This window comes from Schistocerca cancellata, chromosome 2 (genome assembly GCF_023864275.1).
Source record: "Schistocerca cancellata isolate TAMUIC-IGC-003103 chromosome 2, iqSchCanc2.1, whole genome shotgun sequence".
In the NCBI taxonomy this organism is placed as follows: domain Eukaryota; kingdom Metazoa; phylum Arthropoda; class Insecta; order Orthoptera; family Acrididae; genus Schistocerca; species Schistocerca cancellata.
In genome coordinates, this window is record NC_064627.1 from 482658731 (window position 1) to 482673934 (window position 15204).

The window sequence follows — 15204 nt, forward strand, 5'->3', positions numbered from 1 at the left end:
AGTTTTGTTTCTCATCACTATCTTATTTCTGCACTATATTGCAAACTTTACAATACTGATGAGAGAAAATATAACTATCTTTTTAAAAAATGTGCTAGGTAGGTTTTTGAACAATTTCACACGTAATTGGCCTTTGCATGGAAAAGTCTGAAACACTCTGGCATGAAGAGGAATATGTTGCAGTTAGGGCAATGTCAGCTTGTTTTGTAATTTCAATTACATGATTTTGACAGGAATACCATCATACAAACCTACTGCTGATAGTTGCACTAAGAACAGGTTTTGAGCCATTGTTGTGCCTTTTCTGTAAGAGTCCTTCATCAATTTCTTCAGATTTTCTCATTGAGATATTTCTCCCTCCAATCCAGATTCATTAAATGTTTCATCTAGTTTCCAACCTTTTTCACTGTCTTAACAAATGTGACGTATTTGTCACAGAATTACAGAAAATATCAAAAATTAACAGCTACACGCATGAAACTCATGACAATGCAAGCGCACAATGGCTCAGTCAGTTGTGACAGCAGCTCTTAAATTTGCCACTGTTTCTTTTGAAATAATTCTGTAAACTGACAACAGAGGGTGCACCTGTCAAGGGACAGGTAGATAGATGTACATACATTGTTCACATATGAAATAAGTCCAGTTTTTGAGCTTAGTTGACTAACTCATCATAAACCATTGCAGCCCAAAATATATTCATGCGTGGACCGGTCGCAGCAGTATCATGGCCTAAGTTGTGTGCAGGCTTTGTCATCAAAGTGTTAGAGTGAGGTGCCTACACAGATACTATCATAGAATAATCTTACTGATATCTTGTCTACAACATGGAACTTGTACATACTATACATAGTAGCTAAAATGATGTGAGAGTAAAAGAGGCTGTGTTTTGTGCTCTTGTTTAACACATCCCAGGTACACTTCTTTTAAACATATCCATATGGTCTGTTTCCAGTGCCACAGTAAACAGTAAATGTGGTATCTGTGCATGTTCAGAATCCAGAATAAATTGAGCAGATCTTACATACTGAAGGGTGTGATTCCAAAAAAAGCAGCAGATATCCAACATTGTCCACAATAAAATGTATGTTGATGGCAGTAGAATTGTTCTGCAGTTAGCCTCAAATGCCAGTTCTCTGAATGTTCTCTTAATGAACTTCAGACTCCTTAAAATAAACAACTACAATGTGTATTAGGGGTGAAAAAAGACCCACTGTGACACTTGCTAAGGAAAGAGGAGGAGTGGAAATAGTATTTGGCACAACAAGCACATACTAAATAAGAGAATGTCTCAAAATACCTCCAGTGTTTCATTATTATGACATACATGAAGATGAGAAATTGTCAGTTGATACCAGCAAATGAGTTATAGTAGCTGTCCTATTTTAAAGTGAACAGCCAGTTGCATATGCTACAAACTCATAGTGACCAGCACAATAGTTCCATCCACAAATAGAAAGAGGCCACAGCAGACAGTCAAAAAATTTCATGAAGATAATTACGGCAAAAAATTGATCACAAAGGACCGGAGCCAATTTTTAAAAAAATTATTGAGAGGTGCACCTGCAGGACAAATCGTTGAAATTTTGCCATACACTCATAAAGTAATTCATACTAAAACATCAAAACATGCCAATACCTGATATTCTAGGTTGAGTCTGCAAGGAACAAGAAGATAAAGCAGAAATGGAGGAACTGGAAGTACTGATCGTTTTATCTGTCAGTGGAGAATTCCTGATTTAAATGAAGGAAGCTACATTAAAGGATAAAAATATGAGTTACCTGACCATATTTAATGCAAGGATTTCCAAATACTGTTAAGGAATTTCCACCAGAACTGTCATATTTTTGGACCTTTAAAGAAATTATTAGCTGTGCTGAAGGAATTTTCTTCAAAGGACAAAATGTAATTATACCAGCACAATTAACTGGAAGGACACTGAAATCAATCCATGAAAGACAACTTGCCATAGAATATTGTTGCAAGAGAGCTGTAGAATATGTGTACTGGAGAAATATGAAACAAGACATTAAGAACTACATATCAAGATGTAACATATGTCAACAGCATTCACGAAATGAGATAAATGAATCAATTATAGTAAAATCAATACTAAATGGTGGCTGGAGCAAATGGATGTGAAAGTTAAGGAAATGTGCAAGCTTCCAGAGCCAGTGACTCCTTATTCTGAAAGAAGGGTTGAGAGGGAAGGAAGAATATTGAGGGTTACAATTCAAACACAACCTTTATTTTATTTTATTTTTTCCAGTGTGTTCCATTTTCCCTTTCTCATGGCAACTCTCTGCTATTATCTTTTATTCTGTTGTTGATATGAGGTTGCCAACTGTTATGGTTTCTTGTGCTTGTTTGGAAGTGGGTAACTGTTAACTGTAGTTCATAAAATAAATCATTATTATCACTCATAAACTGATAATTCATGTGCCTGAGGAATGCCCACAGCTCTCTAAATTAATCAGGTTATGGGTCCAGATGTGCCCTGATCTACAGGACACATAATTTGCTTATATAGTACAAGGGATGTGATCTCAATATTGATAATGGTTGTTGAGACAGGGAAATATATAATTCTGCTGTTTGTGGAATCAGTTTTAGCAACTGGAAATTTCAAAATGAGGTATTATTAAATGAGATCTATCTGTTGGAATTTATTTGAATGAAGTATTCAGAAACTATTATATTTGAAGATAATTATATGGCAGAAGTTCATGCAAAGGATGTTGCACAATCGCATCCTCAGGGTCTTTCGTGGTGGAAAGACTGGATAAAATCCTCTCAGTTTTCAAGCTGTATCAGTTCCAGTAAAACTCTTGAGCTTTCAACAGCTAGCTTCACTGTCATTGTCAGGAGTAAAACTGCTGACTCCCATGAATGGCACTATTTCCCATGTATATACCTATGATTACACCGACTGGCACCAATCAGAGAGGGACAAAATGATGTGTGCGTGGAAGGCGAATTGAGCAGCTCATAGCTTACTAGAAGATGACGCATAGCAGAAACTTAGTCACAATCTGACACAGGCTATAGTCAGGAAGACAGGGAAGTTATTAAAAGAATCTGATTTACCAGATGAAGTGGTGAAGAAATTCATGCTTCACACCACAAGACCTTCTAGGCTTTATGTCCCAACACTTGGAAGTGTGGGGGCATAGATAAGGAACTTGTTCATCTTATACCCATTGTTAGTGCAATCAGCTTGCCCACCTGCAGACTGGCAAAACATCTTACAGGATTATTAGAGCCAAAGCTGGATCATTGTGAACACCATGTTGTAAAGTCACAGACATTTGTTGAAATGCTCAAGAAAAGGAAAATAGCTCAAAACAATGTAATGGTTAGTCTGGACATGGGGTCACTTTTTATGAGGATGCCAGTACAAGACATACTGGATCTTTTGGCTAAACAGTTTCCACTTGGAATTCTCAAGTTGTTATCATGTTCTAGCAACAATGTACTTCTTGTACCATGATGAATATTATGAAATGATGGGTGGCACAGCAATGGGATCACCACTGTTTCCTGCAGTCGTGAATTTTTTTCGTGGAGCACTTTGAGGAAAAGACTCTGGACTACAGGGTGCTGTGTCCATCTTGCATCCTCAGGTACATCAATGGCACCATCCTGATATGGCCTCATGGTGAAAATACAATGCAGCAGTTCATGGTCACATGAACGTGTCAATCCCAACATTAAATTTACCATCGAGGTGGAGAAGGATGGCAAGCTAGCATTCTTAGATGTTTTAGTTGAGTGGAAGGCAGGAGGCTGGCTTGGTCATTCAGTGTACAGGAAACTGACACACACTGATTGATATTTAAATGCCGGTAGTTTTCATAACCCTGTACACAAGAAAGCTGTCCTGAACATGTTAATACACAGAGCCAAAGTTATTTATCAATACGACCACCTACAGTCCGAATTGGAGCAACTGTGGCATGTGTTCAGGGAGAATGGCTACAGCAAAAGAGACACTGCAAACACTGTCAGGTGTCACCAAAGAAGGATGCCTTGTGTATCCGCAGAAAAAGTTGAGCTGATGGCTTTCATACCATACTGTGGGGCAGAGCAGCAAGTTACAAGTTAGGATGTCCACTGCAGAGACATGGACTGAGACCAGTGGTCTGCCCCCCCAAGATATGAGATATGTTGCGCCCTGTTAAAGATGACATAGCTCTTCGTGTGTCCTGTCCCTTGCGAGTGCAGCAGCATCTATATAGGCCAGACAATTCCCACAGTGCAGAGCATTTTACCAAGCACAAGAGACATATTAAGCAAAGAGAGATTGACACGTCAGCCCTAGCTGAGCATTGCCTTGAAAACAGACACAAAATACAATTTGAGAACACAAGACTCATGGCTCATGTGTCAACATACTGGGACTCAGCTATAAAAAAGGTGGCTGAGATTAGAATGACCAGCAACAATTTCAACAGAGACCAGGGCTACACACTGTGTGGAGTGTGGGGGATGTTGAAAGGAAGCAACGGCAGATGCTTAACATTTATAGGGAGGTAGAGCAGCTGTTTCAAACATGGCTCTGGCCTGTTACACCATCTGATGTCATATGGTCCTGCGGCAGGCCAGAGCTGTTATGAGATGCCCAACTCATCTTTCACACACGTCATTTTGGCCCTCTCTGATTGGTGCCAGTGGCTGTAATCATATTTATATACCGGTAAGCATGAAATGGTGCCAGTCCCAGCAGTCAATACTTTTACTCATTATAATGGCAGAGCTAGCCACCGAAAGCTCAAGAATTATATTGGAACTGAGATGGGTTGAAAACCAAGATGATTTTATCCAAGACATACAATTAGCGACTTTGAAGAAATGTGAGAGCAAATAAAAGTCACAAATTGTACAGAGAATTACAGATACTTATCTGGAGTATGCCAAAGAGAAAGCTACCACATTTGATATGTGGTCAGTGTTAAGCAATGTTTTCAAGCAAAGGGGAATGGCAAGCCAGTTGTTAATTTGGCGAACTTTAATAATGATGAAATTTGATGCAACAAAAAACTTGATTACTGATTATTTTCTGCAATTTCACAAATTTATTTGATAACTATGATTGTCTGAAGTAGAAGTAGAATAAACTGAGGTTGTTTGTCATCTATTGTTGACAATGCCACCAGATTATGATAATCTTGTCACAGTACTAGAAAGACTGTGATCAGATACATTAACTCTAGATTTCATCAAAAACCAGCTTTTGCATGATGGGACGAGGAGGAAAGTTGCTATGAGGGAAGAACACATTAAATCATTGACACTTTTCTTGTCACAGCCAGGACAGAAATTTAAGTCTGGTAAGTATGGTAAAGTATTAAATCAGATAGCAGAGGTACTTATCGTTTAGTTTTCCCTTGTTATAATTATAGTTTGAAAGGATATAAAATGTCAGGCTGTTGAAAGCCAAAGAAAAATGAAGCACAGAAACTGAAAAAACCTCTGCAGGGGCAGCCTCAGATAATCAAGATGGGAAAGAGAATAATTACTGTTTCGTCGCAGCTAGTTGTAAAAATTCATCAAAATTTAGTGGAATTAAATGGTGTTTGGATTCTGGAGCTATAAATAATTTAATAAATAATAACATACAATTGAAATGTGTGAAAAGTTTCCATAATCAGTTAAAATCAATGTTGTTAAGTTTGCAGCATTTTATATGGGCTGTGCTAAATGCATTGTTGAAACTGAAGTTATGAGTTATGTAAAATAGCCATAAAATTCTAATTTTGAATATAGATATTTTCTCAGTTTCAGACATCAATGTCAGTATGTAAACTATAATTGAAAGGTTCACAGGTTGTTTTTGAGAACTATGTATGAGTCAAACATGTACACACCAAATTTTATATGCATGGGACTTCAGCAACAGACCACTAGAACTTATTCATAATGATCTAGATGGATCAGTTACTCCAAACTCATATGAAAATAAAATGTATGTTTTAACTTTTATTGATGATTTTACCAATTTTACTTGTATCTATCTTTTATAAACAGTGTCAGAAGTGTTGAAATTTATCAAAATTCTTGAAGCAATGTCTACATCTAATTTTAATTTGAAAATTAGTTATTTTCGCTGTGGTTATGGGTGAGAGTTTGTCAAATTAGCTGAAGACTTTCTGTAAACATTTGAGCATTCAATTTGAGTTAACTATCATATATATACCATAGCACAATGGAGTTTCTGAACATCTAAATAGGACTGTTTTGGATAAAGCATGTTGTACACCTTTCAAATCAAAACTTGGACAGAAGCAATGTTGGCCACAGTTTATATTACAAATAGCAACTAAAGCCTTGGTGGGAAAACTATTAGCAAAATGAAATTTTCACTCTGCAGTGGAGTGTGTGCTGATATGAAACTTTCCTGGCAGATTCTGCAAGGTACGCTGGAGAGCTTCTGCAAAGTTTGGAAGGTAGGAGACGAGGTACAGACGGATTTAAAGCTGTGGGGACGGGTCGTGAGTTGTGCTTGGGTAGCTCAGTTGGTAGAGCACTTTCCCACGAAAGGCAAAGGTCCTGAGTTTGAGTCTCAGTCCAACACACAGTTTTAATCTGTCAGGAAAGTTTCAAACTACTAGCAGCTTTGTGGTATGGGAGAAAACCCAACTTGGAGAAGATGAAGGTTTTTAGTTGTATAGCTTTCGAAACTTGTAGTTAGAAAGCTTGATTCTCATTCACTTAGGTTCTGTTTTATTGGTTGTTGTCCAAATGGAGGCAAGTTTTGGCATTCAGAGCTAAAAAAAGTAGTTTTAGGAAATGATGCAATTTTCGATTTAACAAAATTCACTTTCATTCGAACATTTGGTGAAAAATGGCTTTCAGCAGAAGACAAGAACAGAACAGAAAAATACAAGATAGATGAAAATAGGACAGAAGAGTGCAAGACAAATGAAAACAAGAAAGAAGGCAAAAAGATGGAAGATTTGAGAGAACTGGTCAAAATGTTTGATAAAGGTACAAAACCTTCGACAAAGCAACAGGGAATGAAGGATGCCTACATAATTTGATGTTATGCAGTACTGATCTTGCATGCTGAGTGATTTGTTGATGATATCCCTGAATGCTACGAAGATACACACAGGAGACATGATGAACATGAATGGAGGGAAGTATTCAATGAAGAAATAAAGTTATTGGAACTCAATGAGACATGGGAAATGACAGAGTGCTGTCCAGAGAAGAAACTGATTGGTAGCAAATGGGTGCACAAAATTAAATGAAATCTAGGTGGAGACACAGAAAGATATAAGGTGAGGCTTGTAGTCAAAGGTTGTATGTGAAAGAAGAATTATGATTATGACGAAACATATGCTCCTGTTGGGTGTTTAGCTACATTGAGTGTCCATCATCTCCAAAGATGTTCTGTTAACACGTCAAATGAATGTCAAAAATGTCTTTGTGAATGGGGAGCTATATGAAGATGTCTGTATAGAGGTACCTCAAACTGTCACAGGTCAAAAGAATCAAATATTCAAATTTAAAAAAGGTTTTGTATGGATTGAAACAGGCTCCTCATACATGGAATGTAAAATATGATTCTTTTGTCAAAATTATTGGGTTTAGTTCACAGATAGTTGTATACTGGTAATTTGAGGGATCATAGAGTGTATTTTCTATTATATATATGTGATTTAATAATTTCCACAAGTAACTTTGGTGACATCAACAAGATTAATAGAACTATGGAAAATCAGCTTTTCATGCAAGGCATTGCCAAACTTGAATTGTTTCAAATTCAGATGTTCAAATGTGTGTGAAATCTTATGGGACTTAACTGCTAAGGTCATCAGGCCCTAAGCTTACACACTACTTAACCTAAATTATCCTAAGGACAAACACACACACCCATGCCCGATGGAGGACTCGAACCTCCGCTGGGACCAGCCGCACAGTCCATGACTGCAGCGCCTTAGACCGCTCGGCTAATCCTGTGTGGCTTGAATTGCTTCTTGGTATTGATTTCAAAAGGTCAGATGATGGAATGACTGGGAGGCAATGTATATACTTGCATAAACTACTTAAACATTTTGACATGAATGGTTGTAACGTGGTTAAGACATTAGTAGAGACCAAACCTGGAATGAAAGCAGACCAGAGCTGAATAATGATAAAGATAATATAGGCGAATCTAAAGCATTTCATCATGTGATAGGTTGTTTGATGTATGGCATGTTACAAAAATACTGGACCTGGGTGTAGCAGTAGATCACTTCAGCAGGTACAAAAGTAATCCAATGGAGAGCAACTGGAAGGAACTTAAAAGAGTACTAAGGTACATTAAGGAACATTCAGCTTTGGTTTGTGCTATGGAAGAGAAAGAGTTGAGTTTGTTCACAGAGAACAACTGAACTTTTGACTGATGTGGATCTCAAGGTCAACTACCCAGTTAGGATTCTTAAAGAAACCTACCTTGTATTCATTTGCTTGAAAGATGGGAACATCAAAAAATGAAATACATAGATATTAAATACAGTTTTTGTGAGAAAAGGAATTACTGATGCATGTTATATAAATATGAAGGAACAACTGGCTGACTTGATGACTAAACCACTACCCAGTGTACAGTTTGAAAGGTTGCAAGATCATTTAAATGTTGTCAAGGTGGGTTGTGAGTTGGTTGAATTGAGGACCTGAAAGCTTAAAAACCTTTAAGTTCACAGGATTTCAAATCTCATCCAGTGCAGTACTTCAGTTGTATATTCAGTTTGATAATAGGTGATAGAAAATATGTTGGTGACACTGTCTGATTTAATAAACTAGTACAATGCCATCCATGATTATCTGATAATAATAAAATCTTATGCCTTGTGCCTGCACATTTTTCAACACTTTCAACTTTCTAGCAGCTACCACGACTTATTTTACAGGAATTGCAGTCCTAACTATTTATTAACATTTCAAGAGCACTTTGTTTACTTTTGGAGTTTCCATAATTCATCACAGATAACACTTATAGCAGTTAGCGGTGTTTGTGCACTAAATGTACACCTCCATCACACTTTTTTTTCCATAATCTGTATACTGTTTTTGTGCACAACTTTTGTTCACTTAGCCAAAGAAGTTGAGTTTTCTTGAGTGCATTTCATTATATCTCATTTCAACATTTTCTTACATCTTTCTAATTTTACTAATATTTGCTTTGAGTGCACTGATCATAAGCTGCAAACTAGTTCATTTAGTTTTGATATTTCACCTTTACTTTTACATCCACCTGCTTCTTATCAGCTAAATTTGTCTCTTTTTTTGGGTGATACATTATATACTTTCACATTGGTTCTCAGGTTGCCGGCCGCGGTGGTCTAGCGGTTCTGGCGCTGCAGTCCGGAACCGCGGGACTGCTACGGTCGCAGGTTCGAATCCTGCCTCGGGCATGGGTGTGTGTGATGTCCTTAGGTTAGTTAGGTTTAAGTAGTTCTAAGTTCTAGGGGACTTATGACCTAAGATGTTGAGTCCCATAGTGCTCAGAGCCATTTTTTTTCTCAGGTTGGTTCATCTACATCTACATCCATACTCTGCAAGCCACCTGACGGTGTATGTTGGAGGGTACCTTGAGTACCTCTATCAGTTCTCCCTTCTATTCCAGTCTTGTATTGTTCGTGTAAAGAAAGATTGTCCGTATGCCTCTGTGTGAACTCTAATCTCTCTGATTTTATCCTCATGGTCTCTTTGCAAGATATACGTAGGAGGGGGCAATATACTGGTTGACTCCTCAGTGAAGGTATGTTCTCAAAACTTCAACAAAAGCCTGTACCGAGCTACTGAGAATCTCTTTTGCATAGTCTTCCACTGGAGTTTATCTATCATCTCTGTAACACTTTTGTGATTACTAAATGAACCTGTAACGAAGTGTGCTGTTCTCCACTGGATCTTCTCTGTCTCATCTCTCAAGCCTATCTGGTACGGATCTCGCACCAGTGAGCAGTATTCAAGCAGTGGGCGAACAAGTGTACTGTAACCTACTTCCTTTGTTTTCAGACTGCATTTCCATAGAATTCTTCCAATGAATCTCAGTCTGGCATTTTCTTTACCGACAATTAATTTTATATGGTTATTCCATTTTAAATCACTCCTAATGCCTACTCTCAGATAATTTATGAAATTAACTGCTTCCAGTTGCTAAATGATACAGAATCTTTCTTTATATGTATTTGCAGCACATTACACTTGTCTACATTGAGATTCAATTGCCATTTCCTGCACCATGCGTCAATTCTTTGCAGATCCTCCTGCATTTCAGTACAAATTTTCATTGTCACAGCCTCTCAATATACTACAGCACCATCTGCAAAAAGCCTCAGTGAACTTCCGATGTTATCCACAAGGTCATTTATATATATTGTGAAGAGAAATGGTCCTGTGGCACTCCCCTGCAGCACACCTGAAATCACTCTTACTTCAGAAGACTTCTCTCCATTGAGAATGACGTGCTGTGTTCTGTCATCTAGGAAATCTTCAATCCAATCACACAATTGGTCTGATAGTCCATATGCTCTTATCTTGTTCATTAAATGAGTGTGGGGAACTGTATCAAATGCCTTGCCGAAGTCAAGAAACACGGCATCTACCTGGGAACCTGTGTCTATGGCCCTCTGAGTCTTGTGGATGAATAGCATGAGCTGGGTTTCACACGATCGTCTTTTTTGAAACTCATGCTGATTCCTACAGAGCAGAAAGTCATTATACTCGAACATAATACGTGTTCCAAAATTCTACAACTGATCGATGTTAGAGAGTTAGAGATATAGGTCTATAGTTCTGCACACCTGTTTCACATCCCTTCTTGAAAACAGGGATGACCTGTGCCCTTTTCCAATCTTTTGGAATGCTACACTTTTCTAGAGACCTACGGTACACCTCTGCAAGAAAGGGGGCAAGTTCCTTCACATACTCTGTGTAAAATCGAACTGGTATCCCATCAAGTCCAGCGGCCTTTCCTCTTTGAATGATTTTAATTGTTTTTCTATCCCTCTGTCATCTATTTCGATATCTACCATTTTGTCATCTGTGTGACAATCTAGAGAAGGAACTACAGTGCAGTCTTCCTCTGTGAAACAGCTTTGGAAAAAGACATTTAGTATTTCAGCCTTTAGTCTATCATCCTCTGTTTCAGTACCATTTTGGTCACAGAGTGTCTGGACATTTTGTTTTGATCCACCTACCACTTTGATATAAGACCAAAGTTTCTTAGGATTTTCTGCCAAATCAGTACATAGAACTTTACTTTCGAATTTGTTGAACGCCTCTCACATAGCCTTCCTCACACTACATTTTGCTTCATGTAATTTTTGTTTGTCTGTAAGTCTTTGGCTATGTTTATGTTTGTTGAGAAGTTCCCTTTGCTTCCGTAGCAGTTTTCTAACTTGGTTGTTGTACCATGGTGGCCCTTTTCCATCTCTTATGATCTTGCTTGGCACCTACTGATCTAATGCACATTGTATGATGGTTTTGAACTTTTTCTGCTGATCCTCAACACTATCTGTACTTGAGATTCCTGTTAATATGATCTATTTCTGTTTAATAGCAAGAAGAATTTCCTGGACTTAACTTCCTAAAGTGATGTAGCAATGTCAAGAGTGATATGTTGTGCCATTTCTTTATAAGCTGTGAAAAGATCCAGGATTTAGTTTTTAACAGTGGCACTCAGACTAATGACTGTGATCTGTATGTCACCATCACTTGTCCCATGTCTGAACAAATATTTCTGATAAAAATTTGTTTCGCTGGGTAGACTCAAAATGACTATCTTTGGATGGAAATGGGATACTCCATCATCTTACAAACTGTAACCTACTTGTTCTGACCCAACCATAAGGAAATGGAAAATCCAGAATGGAATAACAGCAATATGAAAAGGATAGATTGCTACTCACCACATAGAGGAGACATTGAGTTGCAGGCAGAAAAGTCCTTCTTCCAAAATAGAAAAAACACACATTCACACAAGCACAAATCACACAGTCATGGCCACTGTCTTCAGGTGCTGGGACCTCACTCACAAACTCACAATAAAACACAGCAAGGAAGAAAAAGAAAAAGTTGGATACTGACTAATGTAATGTGTTAGACTATGGAAACAAAGGAAAACAGCAGTGGGCTGTGGGATGGAAAAAAAGCCATTTGGCAAAAGTCAAACAGTGGAAAGTCCAGGATAGAATGAGAGCAATATCAAAAGAATATTCAAATAACTTACAAGAATGCAGTTAGGTGACTTAGCCAACAGCTGCCGATATTTTGACAGGACACACCCTGCCATTTTCAAGACATAACTGCAGCAAGAAAGTTCTTTGCAAGGGCATTTAAAAGTCCAGCTTTCAGAGAAGCTCTGGAGCTTCAAGACTTTCCTTGCATAACACTTTCTTGCTAAAATTTTGCCTTGAAAATGGCAGTATGTGCTCCTGTCAAAATATTGGTGGTTGCTGACAATGTCATCAACTGCATTCCTGTAAGTTATTTGAACATTCCTGAAATGTTTTGTCATGAATGAATGTAACCCAATTAAGACAAAAATGTATATGCCAGGAGAAACTAAGGTCTCACATGAAAAGAATAGATTGCTACTAACCACATAAGTCACAGACAGGTACAATGAAAAATACTGCTAACATTTAAAGTTTCAGATAAAAAAGATGAAACAATGGAAACTCTAGGTAGGAAAATCAACAATGTAGGTCCAAGCTGCCTGAAATGGCAGTTGTGTATGCATGAGGTGTGCTTGCTTGTGTGATTGAATGGTGTGTGTATCTCTTTCTTCTTCTGACAAAGGCTATGGCCAAAAGTTAATCTATAAGTCCCCTTTTTAAGTGTCCTGTCTGCAACTTAACATTTTGTCTTTATGGCTAGTTGCAGTCTATCTTTTCCTACATTGTAGACAAAAAATAACTTCTTCGGAAATAGAAAACACACACACATTCACACAAGCACAACTCACTCAGTCAGCTCTATCAGTATTTCATTCCATATAAAATAAAATATTTATTTAGCACATTGAGCAAACTAATTTAACAAAGCTGGACAAGTTGTATTTTTCTGTGTATCTCATTATAGTCTTTTACTCACTGTAACCAACTGTGAAACAGCTTGTTTAGATTTTTGGGTTTTGTGTTAAATTAAGATACATCTTGTCAATTAGATACTTCATGGTTAAATGGCAGCTCGCTTTCAGTTTTCAACAGACACGTCTATATTGTATTTGGGAACACATTTCTTCAGCAGCTGTCTAAGCATTCACCTCTGTGAAGACTATTTCACAATTGACTTTACAAATACCAGTATTTCCCAAAGGTGACATGTTGAAGAAAGATGTTACAGATCAGAGAGTTTTAAAACTGTTACATGTTTATCTCTCAACACAATTGATTTACAAAAGTATTATGAATTTGAATATAGTTTTTTTTAAATGTTACATGATTAGGAAACAAATTAATATAAATTCACGTCTGATTTTCTGCTAAAAGTACTATTAATAGAACAACTTGGTTGCAACACAACCATACATAATTGTAATTCATGCAAAGACTTCCTCTAAAAATATAATGAGCAAACTAATACCATGTTGTTGTTGTTGTGGTCTTCAGTCCTGAGACTGGTTTGATGCAGCTCTCCATGCTACTCTATCCTGTGCAAGCTTCTTCATCTCCCAGTACCTACTGCAAACTACATCCTTCTGAATCTGCTTAGTGTATTCATCTCTTGGTCTCCCCCTACGATTTTTACCCTCCACGCTGCCCTCCAATACTTCCAACTCTTCACGCAGTATCGTATCTCCCATTTCATCTTCATCTACATCCTCTTCCATTTCCATAATATTGTCCTCAAGTACATCGCCCTTGTATAGACCCTCTATATACTCCTTCCACCTTTCTGCTTTCCCTTCTTTGCTTAGAACTGGGTTTCCATCTGAGCTCTTGATGTTCATACAAGTGGTTCTCTTATCTCCAAAGGTCTCCTTAATTTTCCTGTAGGCAGTATCTATCTTACCCCTAGTGAGATAAGCCTCTACATCCTTACATTTGTCCTCTAGCCATCCCTGCTTAGCCATTTTGCACTTCCTGTCGATCTCATTTTTGAGACGTTTGTATTCCTTTTTGCCTGCTTCATTTACTGCATTTTTATATTTTCTCCTTTCATCAATTAAATTCAATATTTCTTCTGTTACCCAAGGATTTCTACTAGCCCTCGTCTTTTTACCTACTTGATCCTCTGCTGCCATCACTACCTCATCCCTCAAAGCTACCCATTCTTCTACTGTATTTCTTTCCCCCATTCTTGTCAATTGTTCCCTTATGCTCTCCCTGAAACTCTGTACAACCTCTGGTTCTTTCAGTTTATCCAGGTCCCATCTCCTTAAATTCCCACCTTTTTGCAGTTTCTTCAGTTTTAATCTACAGGTCATAACCAATAAATTGTGGTCAGAGTCCACATCTGCCCCTGGAAATGTCTTACAATGTAAAACCTGGTTCCTAAATCTCTGTCTTACCATTATATAATCTATCTGATACCTTTTAGTATCTCCAGGGTTCTTCCATGTATACAGCTTTCTATCATGATTCTTAAACCAAGTGTTAGCTATGATTAAGTTATGCTCTATGCAAAATTCTACCAGACGGCTTCCTCTTTCATTTCTTAGCCCCATATTCACCTACTACGTTTCCTTCTGTCCCTTTTCCTACTACCGAATTCCAGTCACCCATGACTATTAAATTTTCATCTCCCTTCACTATCTGAATAATTTCTTTTATCTCATCATACATTTCATCAATTTCTTCATCATCTGCAGAGCTAGTTGGCATATAAACTTGTACTATTGTAGTAGGCATGGGCTTCGTGTCTATCTTGGCCACAATAATGCGTTCACTATGCTGATTGTAGTAGCTTACCTGCACTCCTATTTTTTTTATTCATTATTAAACCTATTCCTGCATTACCCCTATTTGATTTTGTATTTATAACCCTGTATTCACCTGACCAAAAGTATTGTTCCTCCTGCCACCAAACTTCACTAATTCCCACTATATGTAACTTTAACCTATCCATTTCCCTTTTTAAATTTTCTAACCTACCTGCCCGATTAAGGGATCTGACATTCCACGCTCCGATCCGTAGAATGCCAGTTTTCTTTCTCCTGATAATGACATCCTCTTGAGTAGTCCCCGTCCGGAGATCCGAATGGG

General features: G+C 37.8%; 1 protein-coding gene across 1 annotated transcript in view; it reads left to right on the top strand.

Annotated features, from left to right (window-relative positions):
• The window catches only part of LOC126146334 (esterase FE4-like), a 79925-nt gene that overhangs the window by 1449 nt on the left and 63272 nt on the right, over positions 1-15204 (top strand). The gene's annotated exons all lie outside the window — the stretch shown is intronic.